General features: G+C 43.6%; 1 protein-coding gene across 1 annotated transcript in view; it reads right to left on the bottom strand.

Annotated features, from left to right (window-relative positions):
- LOC137324045 (uncharacterized) overlaps nt 1–13,647 on the bottom strand; it is a 238,230-nt gene extending 224,583 nt beyond the window's left edge. The window contains exon 1 of the mRNA XM_067988215.1: nt 13,560–13,647. The gene's annotated coding sequence lies outside the window, so the exon portion shown is untranslated. The remainder of the gene's footprint in view (nt 1–13,559) is intronic.
- Between the last annotated feature and the right edge of the window lie 1,115 nt (nt 13,648–14,762).

Below are 14,762 nucleotides of genomic sequence, written 5' to 3'. Positions count from 1 at the left end.
AAAACCATTAAGAACACTAAAAGTTTCTTCAGTGCTCGAAAGGACAAGTGTAATCTGGATGTGGACAAAGCTCGGAGCTCGCTGATTCTGCGCTTTGGATATTTGTCCCTCCACCCACCTGAGGATCTCGTACTGTCCACGATAGAGACCCATATTCTGTCAGTTATGGTTTAACAATTCAGTATATGTAGGCAGGGGATAGAGGCTGAATGCAGCGATTTCACACTAATTCTCAAGCTGATTCAGACCATGACCGCGATCACTCGATCCCTGAATTCTCATGGCTACAGAACCTAATCAGAAAAAGGCTGCTGCTGCCACACAAGCTGCAACTAATTGAGGCTGAGCCACCACACATGTAGCAATTTAATTTGGTATCATGATGTTAATGTCTATCATGGGGAAGTGAGTTAAAGATTTCTTGCTTAAATCAGCCGTTGAATTGATTTGATTGTCAGTGTGATTTTATTGTGGTGCAATATGTGGTAATGGTACTTGTGGTTACTGCTTTTAAGAGTTTGTTATTCTGACATTAGCTTTACTTTTGCCATAATTACCACTTTGTATTCTTCATGGTGAATTAAACATAACAGTAATGAAATACTGCACAGTGACCAAGACACCAAGCATGAAGGGGTTAAGTAAAGTATGCTATTTGCCAATTGTCACTAGTGTGATATATTATCATTTACTACATTCAATTACAGAAGAGTTGTATAGTTTGAAACCAATGCATCGTGAAGGTCCAATTTAGTGGAGATAATGAGAAACATCTCATTATGTACAGGCACATCTCCCTTTATAATATTTAGGAATATGGGTAATCTAGAAAGTATATTTTTCCTTTAACTAGCATATACTGAAAAAGGGATAAATATAACAGATGAACTATTTTTGAACAAACAGCAAAAAATTGCAGAACGTTGCAAATCTGAAACAAAAAACAGAAAATGCTGGAAGCACTCGGCAAGTCGGTCAGCATCTGTAGGGAGAACAGAGGTGTTAATGTTTCGAGTCCACACCTGAAACATTAACTCATCTGTTCTCTTCACAGATGCTGACTGACTTGCTGAGACTTTCCATCATTTTCTATGTAAATAATTTTGAAAATGGCTTCAAGTTATTTCAAAGATGACCATTGGTAAAAAAGTGTTAATAATTCATGTTAACCTCTGGAGTAAAGTGTTCCCGATCACCAGCATAAGAAATCAAGAAACTATCTGTTGATAAGGTCATTAAGCAGATAATCACAAATCAAAGTTGCTAAGGGACATTGATAGATTAAATGCATGGGCAAAATTGCGGCAGATGGGGTTCAATGTGAGGACGTGTGAGGTCATCCACTTTTAACCTAAGAAAGGTAGATCAGAGTATTTTCTAAATGATGAGAAGCTAGGAACTTTTTTTTATTCGTTCATGGGATTTGGGCGTCGCTGGTGAGACCAGCATTTATTGCCCATCCCTAATTGCCCTTGAGAAGGTGGTGGTGAGCCGCCTTCTTGAATCACTGCAGTCCGTGTGGTGAAGGTTCTCCCACAGTACTGTTAGGAAGGGAGTTCCAGGATTTTGACCCAGCGATGATTAAGGAACGGCGATATATTTCCAATTCGGGATGACGTGTGACTTGGAGGGGAACGTGCAGGTGGTGTTGTTCCCATGTGCCTGCTGCTCTTGTCCTTCTAGGTGGTAGAGGAGGCGGGTTTGGGAGGTGCTGTTGAAGAAGCCTTGGCGAGTTGCTGCAGTGCATCCTGTGGATGGTACACACTGCAGCCACTGTGCGCCGGTGGTGAAGGGAGTGAATGTTTAGGGTGGTGGATGGGGTGTCAATCAAGCGGGCTGCTTTGTCCTGGATGGTGTCGAGCTTCTTGAGTGTTGTTGGAGCTGCACTCATCCAAGCAAGTGGAGAGTATTCCATCACACTCCTGACTTGTGCCTTGTAGATGGTGGAAAGACTTTGGGGAGTCAGGAGATGAGTCACTCGCCGCAGAATACCCAGCCTCTGACCTGCTCTCGTAGCCACAGTATTTATATGGCTGGTCCAGTTAAGTTTCTGGTCAATGGTGACCCCCAGGATGTTGATGGTGGGGGATTCGGCGATGGTAATGCCGTTGAATGTCAAGGGGAGGTGGTTAGACTCTCTTGTTGGAAATGGTCATGGCCTGGCACTTGTCTGGCGCGAATGTTACTTGCCACTCATGCGCCCAAGCCTGGATGTTGTCCAGGTCTTGCTGCATGCAGGCTCAGACTGCTTCATTATCTGAGGGGTTGCGAATGGAACTGAACACTGTGCAGTCATCAGCGAGCATCCCCATTTCTGACCTTATGATGCAGGGAAGGTCACTGATGAAGCAGCTGAAGATGGTTGGCCCTAGGACACTGCCCTGAGGAACTCTTGCGGCAATGCCCTGGAGCTGAGATGATTGGCCTCCAACAACCACTGCCATCTTCCTTTGTGCTAGGTATGACTCCAGCCATTGGAGAGTTTTCCCCCTGATTCCCATTGACTTCAATACTGTGGAGGAGCAGAGAGATTTAGAGGTCCAAGTACATGAAAGCTAGTGGACAGGTACAAAAATTTAAAAGCCTAATGAAATGTTGGCCTTTATCTCAAGGGGGCTGGAGTACAAAGGGGTGGAAGTTATGTTACAGTTATATAAAGCTCTGGTTAGACCTCATTTAGAATACTGTGTTCAGTTCTAGGCAGCACATGTCAGGAAGGATATATTGGCCTTGGAGGGAGTGCAGCGCAGAGTCATCAGAATTATACCTGGGCTAAAAGTGTTAAATTACGAGGGCAGGTTGCATAGACTAGGCTTGTATTCTCTTGAGAGTAGAAGATTAAGGGGTGATCTAATTGAGGTGTTAAAGATGATTAAAGGAGTTGAAAGGGTAGATAGAGAGAAACTATTACCTCTGGTGGGGATTCCAGAACAAGAAGGCATAACCTTAAAATTAGTGCCAGGCCATTCAGGGATGATCTCAGAAAGCATTTCTTCACACAAAGGGTAGTGAAAATCTGGAACTCTCTCCCCCAACCTATTTAGGCTAGGTCAATTGAAAATTTAAAAACTGAGATTGATAGATTTTTGTTAGGTAAGGGTATTACCTAACAGAGGTAAGAGCATGCCAGGAGCAACACCGGGCGAACCTAAAAATGAGGTGCCAACCTGGTGAAGCTACAACTCAGGACTACATGCATGCTAAACAGCGGAAGCAACATGCTATAGACAGAGCTAAGTGATTCCACAACCAACTGATCAGATCAAAGCTATGCAGTCCTGCCACATCCAGTCGTGAATGGTGGTGGACAATTAAACAACTAACGGGAGGAGGAGGCTCTGTAAATATCCCCATCCTCAATGATGGCGGAGTGCAAAAGACAAGGCTGAAGAGTTTGCAACCATCTTCAGCCAGAAGTGCCGAGTGGATGATCCATCTCGGCCTCCTCCCGATATCCCCACCTTCACAGAAGCCAGTCTTCGGCCAATTCGATTCACTCCACGTGATATCAAGAAACGCCTGAGAGCACTGGATACAGCAAAGGGTATGGGCCCCGGCAACATCCTGGCTGTGGTGCTGAAGACTTGTGCTCCAGAGCTAGCTGCGCCTCTAGCCAAGCTGTTCCAGTACAGCTACAACACTGGCATGTACCCGACAATGTGGAAAATTGCCCAGGTATGTCCCGTCCACAAAAAGCAGGACAAATCCAATCCAGCCAATTACCACCCCATCAGTCTACTCTCAATCATCAGCAAAGTGATGGAAGGCGTCGTCGACAGTGCTATCAAGTGGCACTTACTCACCAATAACCTGATCACCAATGCTCAGTTTGGGTTCCGCCAGGACCACTCAGCTCAAGAGCTCATTACAGCCTTGGCCCAAACATGGACAAAAAAGCTGAATTCCAGAGGTGAGGTGAGAGTGACTGCCCTTGACATCAAGGCAGCATTTGACCGAGTGTGGCACCAAGGAGCCCTAGTAAAATTGAAGTCAATGGGAATCAGGGGGAAAACTCTCCAGTGGCTGGAGTCATACCGAGCACAAGGGAAGATGGTAGTGGTTGTTGGAGGCCAATCATTTCAGGACATTGCTGCAGGAGTTCCTCAGGGCAGTGTCCATGGCCCAACCATCTCCAGCTGCTTCATCAATGACCTTCCCTCCATCATAAGGTCAGAAATGGGGATGTTCGCTGATGATTGCACAGTGTTCAGTTCCATTCGCAACCCCTCAAATAATGAAGCAGTCCGAGCCCGCATGCAGCAAGACCTGGACAACATCCAGGCTTGGGCTGATAAGTGGCAAGTAACATTCGCGCCAGACAAGTGCCAGGCAATGACCATCTCCAACAAGAGAGAGTCTAACCACCTCTCCTTGACATTCAATGACATTACCATCGCCGAATCCCCAACCATCAACATCCTGGGGGTCACCATTGACCAGAAACTTAACTGGGCCAGCCATATAAATACTGTGGCTACAAGAGCAGGCCAGAGGCTGAGTATTCTGCGGTGAGTGACTCACCTCCTGACTCCCCAAAGGCTTTCCACCATCTACAAGGCACAAGTCAGGAGTGTGATGGAATACTCTCCACTTGCCTGGATGAGTGCAGCTCCAACAACACTCAAGAAGCTCAACACCATCCAGGACAAAGCAGCCCGCTTGATTGGCACCCCATCCACCACCCTAAACATTCACTCCCTTCACCACCGGCGCACAGTGGCTGCAGTGTATACCATTCACAGGATGCATTGCAGCAACTTGCCAATTCTTCTTCGACAGCACCTCCCAAACCCCGACCTCTACCAACTAGAAGGACAAGGGCAGCAGGCACATGGGAACACCACCACCTGCACGTTCCCCTCCAAGTCACACACCATCCCGACTTGAAAATATATTGCAGTTCCTTCACTGTCGCTGGGTCAAAATCCTGGAACTCCCTTCCTAACAGTACTGTGGGAGAACCTTCACCACACGGACTGCAGCGGTCCAAGAAGGCGGCTCACCTCCACCTTCTTAAGGGCAATTAGGGATGGGCAATAAATGCTGGCCCCGCCAGCGACGCCCACATTCCATGAACGAATAAAAAAAATTAAGGATTACAGGACCAAGGTAAGTAGATACAGTTAAGATAAAGATCAGCCATGATTTAATTGAATGGTGGAACAGATTCGAGGGGCTGAATGGCCTACTCCTATTCCTATATTCCTGATGCTCACTATGAGGCAATTGCAGAGCTGGATCAAAATATCGGCTGTGGACTCTCTTGAGAATCTGTGCTAAGCTGAGGAACAATTTTGTGGGCCAACCTGAAATGGAAGTGCCAATGCAATCCCAAGGGCTCTCTTTCTCATTCCTTTCTCTTGGGCCAAGAATTATCTTGGAGCTGTTCCCTCGCTGTAACTTCACCAGAAGTGCAGTGAAAACAGGGAAGCAGGAGGAGTTCCAGTCGCTGCTTTTTGGCAGCCAGCAATTATTACCATTGCTGCAGGTGTCTCCACGTTGCTTAGAGCAGCGGAACTAGGCTTGAATTGACTAAAACAGACAAAAAACTGGAAACGCACAGCAGTCCAGTAAATACCTGAAAGAATAAGAGCGGTTAATGCTTTAGGTGGGACCCCCATCTAACGGCAATATTCGAAGAAGCATATACAGATAGAGTCAGATAAGGTAGCACGCAATTCAGTTACACTCCACCTCACACATCCACAGACTGGGGCGGGGCGGGGGGGAAGGGATGAGAGGAAAACTGGCACTATACTTTATGTAGTCCGACATCATTCCATCTGCTTGCAATCATGTATTTTTTTTACTATATGCAATGCAAGAAAGAAAGACAAAGGCCAATAATTTCCTCAGAGCTGCTCCCGCTCCAATGCTGTAAATTTGCCAGAAGTGCAGCGGAAATCCACCTACCCAAAGCATTTTCGTCCAGCTTCCAAACTCAATGGAGAACCTGGCGGAAAAAAGGCACTTACCTTTAGGGTCCTCCATGACTTACCTGCTCCTCCAATAGAGGGGAGCCAAGCAAAAGATCTAACACTTGCTTCTTCTGGGCTCCCACCTGCCACTATTGTTAATCCCACCTCATTTAAATTCAATTTGAATGCTTGAACCTGGTCTAGGCACAAACACTCCATTCCCACCCAACCCCCTTTCTCCAGGGGAAACCCAGCAAATCTGCAAAGAGGGCAGAGACCCAGCATCTCAGGTCACCACTCCTTTGACTTCCACTTTGGACCAGGAACTGAGCAGTGCCCAGGTTCACAGTAGCGAAGCATCAGCCCTTATATTGCTGGGTGTCAGGCTACTGAAGCAAGAGACACAGAACCTGTTAGATTCTAGTGGCTGAAAATGTTACTAAACATTTACTGAATTCATTAATGATGAAAGGAAAACTGCAAATATGAGAAATCTGAAATAAAACAGAAAATGGTGCTCTGGAAATATACATCAGATTGACCATCTGAACGAAATATAAAAATATTTGCATTTATATAGCAAACAACGAATTACTTTTGAAGTGCAGTGATTGTTATTATGTGGGTAAACATGGCATCTATTTTACATCAACAACATCCCACAAACAACAATGATCAGGGAAGAATGTCAAATGTCGGCCAGGACCACCAGGAAAACTTCCTTCTGTTCTACCAATCTTGGCTCCCATTAAGTGTGGGTCCAATGGATTAACCTATTCTTTTCCTTTCAGATACTTGCTGACCTACAGTGCATGTCCAATTTTTTTTTGTCTTTTGTTAGTCAATTCAACCTTGGCTGTGCTGCTCCGTGTAGCGATGATCCTCAGGTACTATTTAATAACCTGCTGCTGTGCCTTAATAAACTTATCTTGTCTTACCCAGCTGTGCCACCCATAGTTAATAATGAGAAGTGGGCTGATCTATGCCCCAAGAGAGGTCAGTGGTGAGGCTGCAGCTCCCACTACATAAACAATGAAGCATCCCATTGGCAGATTACAAAGTGAGCAGCAATGTTCACAAGGCAGCCTGAGGAACCATTGTAGTCCTGCTCACCCAGCTGACGAAGCTTACATGGGGGACAAGCAGCTTCCAAAGGGAAATACAGGATGAGGTTAAAGTGGCTCCTGCAAACATTGAGTGTTCCTGGAGGGATTACTTTTGGGGACAGGTTTAAGATGAGAGCACAGACAGTGTAAGAATACTGCACAGTAACCAACAGCACTCTACTAGATGGAGCTCATCAGCTAGACAAGAACGAAAATGAACTATTGTGAAGACCTTCAATGTCTTATAAAGTAAATATTGTGGTGCGATGCTGCATAGTGCAGCCCAAGACATTCCCAGGTCTATGGGCAGAGCAGCCTTGAGGACGAGTTCATTGAGTGCATCAGGGATGGATTTCTTGAGCAGTATGTAACTGATCCTACAAGGGGGCAGGCAACCTTGGACCTGGTCCTGTGTAATGAGTCAGGATTAATTAATAATGTCCTAGTTAAGGATCCCCTTGGAACGAGCGACCACAACATGGTTGAATTCCATATCCAATTAGAGGGTGAGAAGGTTGATTCTCAAACAAGCGTACTGAGCTTGAATAAAGGAGACTATGATGGTATGAGAGCGGAATTGATTAAAGTGGACTGGGAAAATAGATTAAAGGGTAAGACGGTACATGAGCAGTGGTGTTCATTTAGGGAGTTATTTTACAACTTTCAAAATAAATATATTCCACTGAGGAAAAAAGGGTGTAAAAGAAATGACAGCCACCCGTGGCTAAGTAAAGAAATCAAGGATAGTATCCGACTAAAAACAAGGACATATAAGGTAGCCAAACTTAGTGGGAAGATAGAAGATTGGGAATTCTTCAAAAGACAGCAAAAAGTAACTAAAGGATTGATTAAGAAAGGGAAGTTAGATTATGAAAAGAAATTAGCAAAAAATATAAAAACAGATAGCAAGAGTTTCTATAGTTATATAAAAAAGAAAAAGGGTGGCTAAGGCAAACATAGGTCCCTTAGAGGATGAGACCGGGAAATTAATGGTGGGAAACATGGAGATGGCAAAAATGCTGAACAAATATTTTGTTTCAGTCTTTACAGTAGAGGACACTAAGAATATCCCAACACTGGACAAACAGGGGACTCTCGGGGGGGAGGAGCTAAATACGATTAAAATCACTCAAGAGATGGTACTCAGTAAAATAATGGGACTCAAGGCGGATAAATCCCCTGGACCTGATGGCTTCCATCCTAGGGTCTTGAGGGAAGTGGCAGTAGGGATTGTGGATGCTTTGGTGATAGTTTTCCAAAATTCCCTGGACTCAGGAGAGGTCCCGGCAGATTGGAAAACTGCTAATGTAACACCGTTATTTAAAAAGGGTAGTAGGCAGAAGGCTGGAAATTATAGGCCAGTTAGCTTAACATCTGTGGTGGGTAAAATTTTGGAGTCTATTATTAAGGAGACAGTAACGGAACATTTAGATAAGCATAATTTAATAGGACAAAGTCAGCATGGCTTTATGAAGGGGAAGTCATGTCTGACAAATTTGCTTGAGTTCTTCGAGGATATAACGTATAGGGTGGATAAAGGGGAACCAGTGGACGTAGTGTATTTAGACTTCCAGAAGGCATTCGACAAGGTGCCACATAAAAGATTATTACTTAAGATAAAAAATCACGGGATTGGGGGTAATATTCTGGCATGGGTGGAGGATTGGTTATCAAACAGGAAGCAGAGAGTTGGGATAAATGGTTCATTTTCGGACTGGCAACCAGTAACCAGTGGTGTTCCACAGGGGTCGGTGCTGGGTCCCCAACTCTTTACAATCTATATTAACGATTTGGAGGAGGGGACCGAGTGCAACATATCAAAATTTGCAGATGATACAAAGATGGGAGGGAAAGTAGGGAGTGAGGAGGACATAAAAAACCTGCAAGGGGATATAGACAGGCTGGGTGAGTGGGCGGAGATTTGGCAGATGCAATATAATATTGGAAAATGTGAGGTTATGCACTTTGGCAGGAAAAATCAGAGAGCAAGTTATTTTCTTAATGGCGAGAGACTGGAAAGTACTGCAGTACAAAGGGATCTGGGGGTCCTCGTGCAAGAAAATCAAAAAGTTGGTATGCAGGTGCAGCAGGTGATCAAGAAAGCCAACGGAATGTTGGCTTTTATTGCTAGGGGGATAGAATATAAAAACAAGGAGGTATTGCTGCAGTTATATAAGGTATTGGTGAGACCGCACCTGGAATACTGCATACAGTTTTGGTCTCCATACTTAAGAAAAGACATACTTGCTCTCGAGGCAGTACAAAGAAGGTTCACTCGGTTAATCCCGGGGATGAGGGGGCGGACATATGAGGAGAGGTTGAGTAGATTGGGACTCTACTCATTGGAGTTCAGAAGAATGAGAGGCGATCTTATTGAAACATATAAGATTGTGAAGGGTCTTGATCGGGTGGATGCAGTAAGGATGTTCCCAAAGATGGGTGAAACTAGAACTAGGGGGCATAATCTTAGAATAAGGGGCTGCTCTTTCAAAACTGAGATGAGGAGAAACTTCTTCACTCAGAGGGTGGTAGGTCTGTGGAATTTGCTGCCCCAGGAAGCTGTGGAAGCTACATCATTAGATAAATTTAAAACAGAAATAGACAGTTTCCTAGAAGTAAAGGGAATTAGGGGTTATGGGGAGCGGGCAGGAAATTGGACATGAAGCTGAGTTCGGATCGGTCAATGCCCTGTGGGTGGCGGAGAGGGCCCAGGGGCTATGTGGCCGGGTCCTGCTCCGACTTCTTGTGTTCTTTAGATTTGTGGTTGGGATCAGATCAGCCATGATCTTATTGAATGGCGGAGCAGGCTCGAGGGGCCGATTGGCCTACTCCTGCTCCAATTTCTTATGTTCTTATGTTCTTATGTTCTTATGCTGAATTATCAGATCTCAGAAAGGCAGTGATGGGGGTGCTGCAATTGGCCTTGGTTCCACTGGACAAAGGAATGGAGCAAAAAATGTGGCCAGGGTAACCAATTCTTATCACTTCCCAGTTACCCTGCTGAATATTATGTATGTGTGAAGTGTGAGGGCATTTAGCTGTGATGCTCCCCACATTTAAATAGCATGTAGCTACTAATCTGCCTAGGCATACATATGAAGAATGACCACTTGTGTGAGGTGCAGGAGTGTTAACAGCATCTACGTAACTGCACCCGAGCTCGAGTTACCATTTTCATGAAAAGTTGGGGGAGATATTGCCAAGACATCATGTAGAGGAGAAGAATGAACATCTGACTATCTGTGGCAACCAGTTATCTGTGCTGCAATATGGGTTTAAAAGGAGCATCATCATACATCATCGCCTCCAAGTCACACCATCCTGACTCAGACATATCTTTTGGTTCCTTCATCATCGCTGGTCAAAATCCTTAAACTCACCACTAGGGAAGCGTCATCACCACAAGGACTGCAATGGTTGAAGAAGGCCTACCACCACTTTCTCAGGAAAACAGTGAAAGGTCAATAAATATCAGCCTTGCCAACATCACACACATCCCAAGAAGAAATATAATTTTAAAAACACGCTCCTAAAATTGTAGCAATGTGGCTCTTTTAAAAACCTTGGCTTTGGGGAAGGAGTTAAAGTTGGCTTTGAATTCATAGCAGATACTTTGACATTTGTCCAAACTGCTGTTGTTTTAAATGTGCAAAGTTCTTCACTTTAATTGAACGGTTTAGTTATGTTTCAGTCATCATCTCAGCATCAATGAAATGTAAATAGGTGCAGATTGGTTAATGTTTCCTGAATTATTCACTGATTATCTTTTCGCACACAAATCGTTTCTAGTCATGTACACATGGAAAATAAAGTCTAAACTAAATCTACAACTAAACTGCAAAGGATTATGCAGCATTGGAGCATCAAGGAGCTAATACCATGGAGAGATAGTAGGTGGGCTTCTACCCCTAATACTCCACATGCCTTTCCAACCTCGGTTGCGTCACTGGACGGTGAGGGAGATAATTAATACTGGATGGTAAGGGAGATAGGAATCCCTCCCTTCGGTGACCTCCTAGTGGCCTGTTTTAGGGTCACATTGGTGAAAAGATAGTATTGGTGCACCCGTGCAGTCTAGGTCGAAGGTCATGTGGTACATGGGACGATCCAATAAGGGAGAGGGGAAATAAGTTAATAACTTCAAAAATACCGTCACCCTCAAAATATAATTTAAATGGATGGGGACTTTCGCTATTTGTACTCCCACTTACCTTTTTCACTAAAATCCTCATCAGGAGGAGTTTCAACCCCGTTGACATCATCAAGATGTTATGGCATTTCTCATGGTTAATTCTATAATTACAATGCGAATAGTGTGCTTGAATTGCATGTTTACAAAACATCACAGAAAGGTTCTGACCTTAGACTGGAGAAAATAACCAATAAACAATAAGGAGCATGTAATAAATATCAGAATTCACTTCACTAGTTCTCCCCAAAATGGGCACTGCTAAACAGGAAGACTTACATCAGCTGCTGGGCTTTAAAAAAATGATACCCTAAATCAAGAAATGGCTTGTCTCTTGATCGAAACAGATTTTATTTTAAAATAGCAAATAAACATCTTCCTTTTGGAGCATTTGTAAAATCTGCTATGTTATATTCTTTTCGGTTTCCTTCACAGATGTTGTAGGAACTTGAATTCCTTGTGTTGCATAGAATCTGTTAAACATTCCTCTCTTTCACTGAAGCTGATGATTCATGGGTGCATGGCAGGCTATTTGACTGTGAATGGCATCACAGCCGTACCTGATCATATCCTCAGCCAACTTCCACTTCACATCAACAGTCACTTGATAGTGATCAGAAGTGGGAACCAACAAGGAGTGGCACTCACAGGGAGTGCTGGTCAACAGATTGCAGACTTGCAGCCCCTGATGTTCTATCACTAATTCAAAAGGATAAAAAATTAGGTGCTGCCAGGCTTGAAATTTCCAACTAATGCTTCCTGGGAGTGCCAATCCTCACTGGGAGCAACCAGTTGGGGAATCAGCCCTCCTATGTATGTTGTGCACCACAGTCAAGCTTTCCATTTGTATTTTATAAAATCTAATGATGGTGGCAATCGTAATCTGTCATCATCTCAGAATCTCTCACAGGACGCTCATTTGCTCTTCAAGCACTGAATGTACAGAAAATAGCATTTTGGGTTGCAGTATATGAGTATTTTGTGGTAAGTGTAGCATGCTTGGGAGGAAAAAGGTGACTTTGGACCTATGATTCCCACAGGTCTTGACCACTGGAATTTTCCTCGTGTTATTTCTGGGTCTGTTGTAGACTAATTGATGAAGATTGATTGCTTTGATTGGTCAACAATTCCATTATCATTGTATCATGCAACTACCAGGATGGTAGAAGGTGAACTAGATGGACCTTGTTTTTTTTTCATCTAGCAATTCTTAAGATCCTATGACTGTGAGTCACTATATGTATATACATTCTAGAATATCCAGTCAAGAAAAGTCTCTGTATGTATCTAATGGCCAACAGTGAAACATAGTTGAAGTGAAGGAAAGAAAGAAAGAAAGAACTTGCATTTATATAGCGCCTTTTATGACCTCAGGACGTCCCAAATCGCTTTACAGCCAATAAAGTATTTTTGGAGTGTAGCCACTGTTGTAATGGAGGAAACGTGTCAGCCAATTTGCGCACAGCAAGGTCCCACAAATAGCAATAAGATAAATGACCAGATAATCTGTTTTAATAGTATTAGTTGAGGGATAAATATTGGCCAGGACACCGGGAGGACTCCCCTGCTCTTCTTCGAACAATGCCATGGGATCTTTTACGTCCACCTGAGAGAGCAAATAGGACCTCGGTTTAATGTCTCATCTGAAAGACGGCACTTCCGACAGTGCAGCTCTCCCACAGTACTGCACTGAAGTGTCAGCCCGGATTATGTGCTTACGACTCTGTTGGAGTAGGGTGATGCAGTTGCAAAAATATGGTGGAATGCTACTTTGATCCATTGTTTTGCTCAACATTTGATCTCAGCCCTGTGGTCATGAGGAGACAATGACAAGAGGCTCGCCATTTCCCAACGAGACGAAAGTAAATCATCCCCGAGGCTAATTTTGGATCCCTTTGTACGACTGAGGTAAGGAGCAGATCACTCAATTGCCTTCTCAGCAGCAACTGGTGTGTGGTCGAAGAAGACAGGGAATAATTGAACTTGAAGTTAAAGAATTTCAGTCAGAGAGCAAAAAAAGGCTTAATTCAGAAACCTTATGAACAATCTCTTTTTTTAAAAAAAATGAATCCTTTTTTCCAGTATATTTTGGTGCTGAATTTACTACAGCAGTTCTAGAAAGATGAAATACTCAATGCAAACAAAATACTTAAGCAGTTCACAATCAATGTGTATATTTCTATCAGGAAACCCTATTCAAACTGGATCACAGGTAATGCTGATATGTTTTTGCAGAAAACCCTACAAAATCTTACAAGACAAAACAATAAACTTTATTGGAGCTTTGCTGCTTCTTAAAGAAAGTAATTCCTGCTGTCTAGTTAGATTTGTGAAATAGGTACTTACCGTCAAACCAGCTCTAATGAAGTAATTTTGTACAAGATGTGCATCTGCTGATTTCTTCGGGTGAGGGGTGTTGAGTCAGTGCTGCTTCTCATTGTTTGTAGAATATTATTTGCAATTCTTTTCTATTTAACTCAGCACAAGAGCCATGTAATGAGATGTTTGTGAGAATCCACCCACTCATTGGTAGATATTTTGGGAGCGCATGCAATACTTCAAAGTTCTGACAGAATTCATTTCTCTTCCTATTTTTTGGCTGTTTTGATGTTTTGCACCTCTTACTGCCTTTGCCTGTTTTTAAGTATCCAGAATTGGCCTATTTGTGCAGCAGCAAGCTGTCTGTTAGGAATGTGTGGTTGCATCACTGAATACTCTATCAATATCTGCCAAAAGTGAAAAGTACCATTGTTTTTATTGTTCTGTTTTAAGACAATGGCACTCTACGATCAATAGATTAAACCTCTCCTCTCCCTCTCTCTCCTACTTTCTTCGTGTTTTCCATTTGTTTTTTGTTTTAGAATTTTGTCAGTGGTGAAGATCTTCATTTCAATGAAAAATGTTCCAAAGCCTAATTCATCCAGTATCCAGTGTGTGAGTAAACAGAGCAAAAACTAGAGATGAAAGAAAAGTTGCTACGGATAGTAATCAAATAAATATAGAAGTGGCGTTTTTAACCCTGTCCGTCCCATGGAAATCGGGCAGGCAGGCAGTTAAAATCTCCCGGGAGACTAACCCGCTGACATCCTGCTCCCTTCTTGCAGTCTCCATTTTAACCTGCTCTTCTGAGCAGGCAGGAAGGACATGCAAAGGAAACCGGCAGGGTCCTTCTTTAAATATACAGATGACATCATTGGGGCCCGACTGCTATTTTAACCTGTGGCCTAAGTGAGGAAGCCATTTTGGCTTTCCCGTCAGGTGAATCTAGTGAAAGTATGAGGCCAAAACAGGTAAGATTTTAAACTTTTTTTTAACTTTCCTATGGAACCCAGAATGCTGTGAATGCTCCTTCGGGCCCCATGAGGAATTTTTAGGCCTTCCCTGCCCCAGACGCTAAAAGCAACGGGCCTCAGGCTGCCGAGGTCAGGACGGTTTACCGACCGCCTCAGCGCTCACCTGCCCAATTCCTACCCCGAGTTAAAATCGGACCTAGAAAATGCAAAACAGGTTTTGAATGTGACCCCTTATTGGAGCCAAAGAATGCTGGTG

Source organism: Heptranchias perlo, chromosome 7 (genome assembly GCF_035084215.1).
Source record: "Heptranchias perlo isolate sHepPer1 chromosome 7, sHepPer1.hap1, whole genome shotgun sequence".
Classification (NCBI taxonomy): Eukaryota; Metazoa; Chordata; class Chondrichthyes; order Hexanchiformes; family Hexanchidae; genus Heptranchias; species Heptranchias perlo.
This window is presented reverse-complemented; position numbering and strand designations above follow the sequence as displayed.